The sequence below is a fragment of the Motacilla alba genome, chromosome 4 (genome assembly GCF_015832195.1).
Source record: "Motacilla alba alba isolate MOTALB_02 chromosome 4, Motacilla_alba_V1.0_pri, whole genome shotgun sequence".
Lineage (NCBI taxonomy): Eukaryota > Metazoa > Chordata > Aves > Passeriformes > Motacillidae > Motacilla > Motacilla alba.
Window position 1 is genome coordinate 61366690 of NC_052019.1, and position 8230 is coordinate 61374919.

Here is an 8230-nt window from a genome sequence, read left to right on the forward strand (position 1 = left end):
AGAGCCATATGGGGGATAAGTATTTCCCACTATGATGGGATGGACTCCAAGCTGGATAAATAGTTGCCATCATTTCAAATTCAGGGATTTTTTTTTTGTGTATTTGTGGATATCCTGACCAAAAAGCCAGTGACACCTTAGCAACTCTGTGTTTTGAAGACACCTTATCCTTTCAATACCAAGTAGAAAGCGAGATGCCAGTGGTATCCATACACAGCCCAGATTGTGTGAATAGAGGGTTTTTTCATGCTTGTGTTCTTTTATTCAGCGGCCTCTCTGCAGTGAGGAAAACAGACCCAACAGGCAAAAGTACAGCTGGCACACAGCACAACAAATGACTAATTTTCACTCAGCAAAGTTCTCTAAATGCCGCTACATGCCAGACTCTGTGGAGCCATTTCTAGGATCTCAAAAGAAAGATTAAAACCATCTCAAATACACAGAATTGACAGGAAAGTAAACTTTTCTGTAGAAGGGACACAAGAAGCCAGATGGTGAGTGTTGCACAAAGCCAAACAAATCCAGTCTCTGAATTCCTAAGGCATATAAACCTCTGCAGAGAAATTAAATTTCTCTGCAAAAAAGTGAACTACATGCAAATTCATACGGTCATAATTCTGTCATGCAGAACAAAGATCTTGTAATTTCCCAATGTTGTAGTTTCCTTACTCTCCTGAAAATGTGTTCAAAAGCATAAAATAAGCAGCATGTTAACAGGAGTAAGCTGGTCAGGAGATGAAATAATTACAGGTAGCAGAGGAGGATCAATCAGTAGTTAAATGAACTCCTTTTGTTGTTTGCAGTAGCTCTGGATCCCCACAAAGCTTCATCTTTTGTTGCTTTATTGTACTATTGACTGACAACGCAGCCAGCTCTTCAAAGAGTAATGTGGTGGATGATCTGCAGCTTCAATCCACAGAATTTAAAATATGTTCCTACATGCCTAAGACGAAACTGACTGAGTTGTGTTAATACATGTTATTTAAATTCCTTGACCAGTGAGCAGCAGTAATAAGGTTTAATAAGATGATGGCTTGCACAAAGTGGGCCGTAAGTCTAGGACTGTTATCCTGTCACTTTGTAGAACTCATTTTGTTTTCATATGACATTTATTGCCCAACCTAGTTCACTCAGTTCTGAAGAAAGATGTACTAAAATTGTAGAGCTTTTGTCCTGGAGCGTCTACATGACAAACAGAGTGGAAAGATTTATGTGTGAAGGAGGGGATTAGGAAAGTTTAGAGGGCTGTGAAGAAACCATCTGTAGGGACATAAGTAAAAGGTAAGGGATTTTAATATTAAGAAGTTGTATTTAAATGTTTGTTAAAAAATTTTGATTTTAGCTTAGAATCTAGGACTCCGTGCTGGTCTTCTCTGTGCATGGTAGGACATGCTGAGAGGATTAGTGAAGCAGAGTGCAAATCAAGAGAACGAATCAGCTGTAAACGATTGGAACTGTGATGACATGGGACTAAAGTGCCAATTATCTTTATCAGCTTCCCAGTCCATATATTAATTTTTCAAACTTTAATTAGAATTGGCTATAACATGAAAAGAAGTTTTCTTTCTTCTAAACAAAACAGAATCAGCTGGTAGATGCACTATCTGGGGATAGGAGCTGGTAAAAATTCTTCATTTTATTTGAGACTTTGTCACTAAATTATTGAATGTATTCAAACAAGTTTGTCTTTTTATCCCTGGAAATGGCAGCTTGTAGCATTTTTTCCTCCCTAAAACATAATATAAAAGTTACAGGAAAATGTAGGAGATGGTTTTGATGAGGTGTAGTTGCATGTTTTTATTTAGACCTAAAGTTTGTCTGAGCTTAGGTACATATTGAGGTATTTTTCAATGTCTGTAGTTTTCTTTGTGATCATATGATTAAAGCTTAGCAAAGTCATTCAGTGTTTGACCAAGTAATAAATGAATGTTCAAGAAAAACTGGAGAGGATTGAACAAAAGGGTTTCTGAGAAAAAAAAAGAAAAAAAGAAGACATTTATTACACTTCCCTTTTCCTTGTCTTTGGAAAACAGAATTTGTCACTACTTTGGTATCATCTACTTCCAACTCCTTGCTGTTAGCAGGGACACCTTTCACTAGACCAGCTTTCTCAGAGCTCCATCCAGCATGGCTTTGAACACTTCCAGGAACAGAGCATCCACAGCTTCTTTGGGCAATCTGTATCTGTCCTTCACCTCCCTCACAGCAAAGAACTTTATCTAATTAAAATCTGCTATCTAACCTAAACCTACTCTCTTTCAGTTTGAAGCCTATTCCCTTTGTCCTGTCACTACATGCTACTGTAAACAGTCTCTCTTCATCTTGTAGGCTCCCTTCACGTACCTGAAGGCTGCAACCAGACCACCCTAGTATTTTTTTTTTTTCAGGCTGAACAAACACAGTTCTCTCAGCCTTTCCTCAAAGGAGAGGTGCTACTTCACTCTAATTAACTTGGTGGTCTCCTGTGGAGTCACCCAAACAAGTCCATGTCCTTCCTGTGCTGAGAGCCCAGAGCTGGATGCAGCACTGCATGTGGGCTCTCACCAGAGCAGAGGGGCAGAATCCCCTCCCTTCCTCCCTTGCCTGCTGCCCACAGCAGGCAGTGACCCAGTGCTCTGGATGCAGCCCTGGACACGTTTGGCTCTCTGGGCTGTGAATGCCATGGCCAAGGCATATCCAGCCTCTCCTCCACCAGCACTCCCAAGTCCTTCTGGGCACGGCTCTTCTCCATCTGTTCATACTGTAGCCTGGATTGACATGAGAGGCTGCCATGACCCAGGTGCAGCATCTTGCACTTGGTGTTATTAAACCTTATGAGATTCCCATGGGCCCATTTCCTGGAGCTTGTCCAAATCCCTGTGGATGACATTTTGTCCTTCAGGTGTATCAACAGCACCATTCAGCTTGGTGTCATTGGCAAATATGCTGAGGGTGCACTTGGTCCTTTCATCTATGTCATTAATGAAAGCATTAAATATTGTTAATTTATAGCTGAGTAGAGGCAAAGAATCATTTAGGTTGGAAGAGACCTCTAAGATCATTGAGTGCAGCCATTTACCCAGCACTGCAAGTCCCACCTTTAATCCATGTCCCTAAGTGCCACATCTACACATTTTTTGAACACTTGTGGGGATTCCACCACTTCCAATGTGGTGAGCAGCCTGTTCCAATGCTTGAACACCTTTTGGTGAAGAAATTTTCCCTAACAGCCAATCTAAACCTTCCCTGATACAATTTGTGGCCATTTCCTTTTGTCCTATTTTTTTGTTATCTGGAGAAGAGACCTACCTCCATCTAGCTATAATCTCCTTTAAGTAGTTGTAGAGAGCGATTAGGTCCCCCATTAGTTTCCTTTTTCCAGAATAAACAACCTCAGTTTTCTCAGCTGCTTCTCATCAGACTTGTGCTCCAGACCCTTCACCAGGGCTCTCACCAGCAACTCAGGTTTTCTTCATCAGCTAGAGAGATTAGGAGAACATGGGTTAATGGGAATGGAGATTTGCCTTTTCTTGTCAGTCATTAGATGCCTCATGCTGTGTGTGTAACTCTTCCTCTTGCCTTGGCATGGCTTTCATTGTGTCTGAGCTCAATTTGCTGCAGAATAAAGATATATGCATTGAGTCTACTTAGGAAATAAGCAAGCTTAACAAAGCAGTACTGATCCCAAGTGTGCCTCAGAGAATACCTGGTGTGTTATATAATGGAAAAGTAAACTCACCTCCAGTTTGAAGGCGAGAGGTTGAGTATGGAGAACTGTTAACATGTCCCAGCAGTGCAGGAAGTTTTATGCCCACAGTCATATAGGAGAATCAGTGTGTATTTACCACAAGTTAAAGCCAGCAGAGTAATAGAAAAAACATATGACCGGGTGACCTTTGTAGCTTGCACAATGTCTTTTATGGGAATCTTGGAGGACTGTGAGCACTGATGAGCAATGAGAAAATATTTTCACTTGGAACTCATAGGATTTAACATGACTTGCCCAGTCAGGTGAGAAATGAAGTTTATAATTCAAGTCTCTGTGATTCCAATCACATTTTTACTGCTAGGTCACATTTTCTTTCTACCAAATGTGACACAAGGCTCTCCCTCAGTAGCGTTACATGAACTTTTTCCTTCAGCCAGTCTGTGCCTACTAGAAATAAAAAATAAATAAAACCTAGGGGCCCTGAAAGACAGACTTTACTATGAACTGTTTAAACCTATGCATAAATGCCCTGCATCAGAATGATGTTGTATTTACTTGATGGATGTCTCCAGATTTAAACGTACCAGATCTGTGAAGATGTCAGATTAAAGGTCTAAAGGGAAGGGAGTGGGGATTTGTGGTTTGGTTTATGAATCACAAATAATTCAAAGGGAACAACTGAGAGAGCTTTACGCTATGATATGGGGCAATTCTGGGGGAGCACTCTGATCCCTTTCCCAGGATAGTCAGTTTTGTTATCAGAGAAGTCATGAAACACTAGTGCATAGTGTGGAAACCTTTCTGAAGGGCAGAGAAAAGGATGATGGCAAGAGAGCTTTAAGAATCATGCTTCGTGCAGGGTGGGGTTTTTGTTCACTTTTTTTTCAATTGATCTTATGAAATCTAAGCTGTGATCAGTAGAATGGAGTAGTTTGGAAAGACTTCAGCTATGTCTTCTGACCAAAAAAACCCCAAAGAAATAAAAATAAAGAAAAAAAAGGTGAGAGAGAAAATAGGTTTTGTTCTAGAAAGAATGGTCATTTAAGCTTTGGGCCCACACTTGTTTTCAATGGCATTATTGGAGCAAAACGAGTTCTAGCACTCTTTTTAGTCTCACAAAACACTTCAGACATATTAGTTATAGCTGAGAAATCAACTCAGCATCTTTTTGCCACACTTCCTGAAACATCTGTGACCTGCCTCAGTGAAATGTTTACTTGACATTAATTTCTTCCGATTCCAAACAATGGCTTTAATTGCCTGAGCACTGCTTTTTGCTGTTATTCTTCCTTTTTGTACACTAACAAGTTTTTCTCAAAGTGATAGTGTATTTTGAAATGCAATTCTGAGGCTTGCTGGGCTGGCAACTTACACCATTGTCTCTGTCTAAAGAGTGCAAAAAATATTTTTTTAGTTCTCGTTTTACAGATGCCTGAGGTGAAAAGTTAAATGAGTATAGCTGTTGTTGAAGAACTGTTATTCTGTAAAGTCTGTCTAAGAAAAGCCTGTGAAAGTGGGAAGGGTGAAGAGGTTGGAAAAGATCTCTAGACATTATCTTGTCCAGCCTCTTGCTCAAAGCAGACTTGATGTCCCAGGTAGATCAAGGTGGTCAAAGCTTCTCTTAAGGATGGCCTTGTTGGCAAGGAGATGCAGAAGTTGACTTCAGGAGGTAAAAGGTCTGCAGCTTCAGAGGGCTGTGAGTCCTGTCCCACCATGTGTTGAGAATCAGAAGGTTTAGTCTGGTCTACTTCATCACCAGCTCATCATCACCTAGAGCTAACCCAGCTGGGAGCACTTTATTTTCTTAGGGATGAAAAGGTCTAAGTGTTTGTGTGGTTCAGTTTTTAAAATAATTGTTGTTATTTTTCTTGAGTGAGGCTGCTGGGGCTGTTAAGTGCTTTAACTCTCTCGATGCTCTCAGAGCCCTGCCCCCAGGTTGTCAGTGAGATGGAGAACCACCTCACCATACTAAATTCTAAACTCTGAAAATTCAGATTTTGATTGCTTGTGATTATAAACCTGGAGCTGAGGTGCAATTGTGCCCATCAAATGGGGAATGAAGTCTGCCAAAATCTGGTGAAGAAGCAAATTTCTGCTAGAGTTTCTAGAGGGTTTCTCTAAGGGTGTGCATTGTGGCTTTCCTGAGTCAGGGATTTGCTGGGTGACGAGCTTTGCTTTGCTTTTGGTTGTTTTCAGCATCACTTACAATATTGGATGACAGGGCTGAACCAGATAGTCTGGCTCTGTGCTTCAAATTCAAACATTTACCAGCAATGAGCAATAAATGTCAATGCTTTAGATCAGATGTTATTTATTATATTATAATCCATAGTTTATTCTGATTGCAGAATACAGCTTTTAAAGGGATCTGAAAATGTGTATGCTGAACCTCCTTATCAGTCAATCATAATAATTGTTTTTAAAGGATTTCTTTCTGTTTGAAATGAACATTTGACCCATTCTATCAAAACAAAAAATGAGCGTGGTGGAAAAACATATATCAGCTAATAATTTAGCCACACTTTCTCCTCGTGTTTATTAATCACAGACACCAATAAGACCCATGTTCTTCTGCTTGAAGCTGTCATAAATGTTATGTATTGTGTATAGCAATAAGAGAAACAATTTATGAAAAATAGAGGGTAAAATATATATTTTTATACTATAAATAAATATGTTTATCATAATATGTCTATCATATTATAATACAATTATATGTTTGTCACATAAACAAAAAAATATAATTTTGTTTATGTGACAAACATATTCCACTCCTGGTTTATGACACAGGTTTAAAACAGACAGAAATGGACAACAGGGCCTCTCAAAGCCCACCCTCCCTTTAAGGTTATATTGAGCTTTTGCTTATGCTTTCTTTGGAGATTGAATGTAGGTGTGTTTCTAAACATGCATACAAATGAAAAATGTGTGTATAAATGAAATATATGTATAAATGAAAAATGAAAACGTCTGTTACAATTTTCCAGTAAATTCTGAGACAGTTTAAAAGTACCTAATTCAATCTAATAGAGAGAAGTAAGCAGGGGTTGTATATTTTTGAAACTTTGATGAATAAAATTACTGTAAATGTACTAAAACCTGCACCTATAAATGTTATGCACTGGTTATGTGGCTTGGTAGAACAAACCTTTCAAGAAGAATTCTTCTTTTCAATTAATGCCATTTTAGGAAATGAGATGAGCTCTGTGTCCCTATGATATGCTTAAGAGGACAGAATGGTGGTTCACATTCTGTGCTTGAGCAGCCTTTGCATGTAGGGTTTTTGGACAGGAAATGTTTTAGTAGGCATTATTGTAGCAGTGATGAGTGGCTGTTCAGGGAATGAGGGCTCCAAACGCCAAGTGAAGAGGATTCACTGAGCAGCTACAATGCAAACAGCAAAAGATGTTTCTGGGAGAATTTCCTGAGGCAAAGGAAAAACAGGTGAATGAGTAGGGACAAAATAGAAACAAACACTATCGCTTCTTCAAAATCTGTATTTTAATGAAAGGGAAGATGACTGGGAAACTTATTTTGAAAGTATGCTTCTGATCCATAACCAAATGCTGAAATACAGACATTAGGGGTAGCTGACAATAAAAAGACTGTGCTATGAGATGAAATTTTAAATTAAAAACTGGGAATACAAGTGAAACTGATATTGATGATTACTAATGTACATTTTATCTTGCTCTGTAAAGATAAATGAATATTATGTAGGTATTATGATTTGATAGTCATTTTTATATGCTTTTAATTTTAATAATAATCACTGAGAAGTCAGTCTGAACTTAATTTCAAGATAGCACAAGATAGACTTTATTATATTAAATACCATTAAAGTAGAGAAACCCGTATGTCCTATCCAACATTTGGTGATGAATGCAAACATGAGAGATCAGAATACATTCTGAAAGGATCACTTAGATTTTTTTATGAATTAAATCAAAACAAACTGCACCAAGTAATTATATCTAGATGGTTTTTTCTAGATCCAGCTTGCTTAGTCTGCTCTCAGTTGCTCTTCCTGTGACAAACTTACAAAGTAGTCATGTGAAATTGTGCTGCCCTGACTAGAAGGAACAAAATGTTTTCTATTGACTTCAATAGGCTGGGCATTGAATGCCAATTTTCAAAAATCAAGAGATTTGGCACTCTCTTAAAAGCAATTCTCTTTGAAATCCCTCAGGTTTTTTACCCAGAAATGACAGCACTTACATTAGTGGCCATGCTTCAGAACTCTGGCCTTGCAGTACACTCTAATTAGTTTTGGAAACGGGTAATACAGAAGAGTGCTTAAAGAGATTTTCTTCAAGCAGACAGTTTATTTCCATTGACACTCGCTGGATAATCCTTTGTTTAGTATGACAAGACCTCTTTTGTGAGACATAGATTTTGTGATTAGGCACACCAAGCTGCATTAAATCATAAGCAGAGGTAGTCTCTTAAGCTCTGAAAGTGGTTTATCTTAGTTATTAAACTTTGTGCTAAGCTACTTTTACAGTGTATGGTTGCATGGGACATCTAGGATATGCCCTGTAC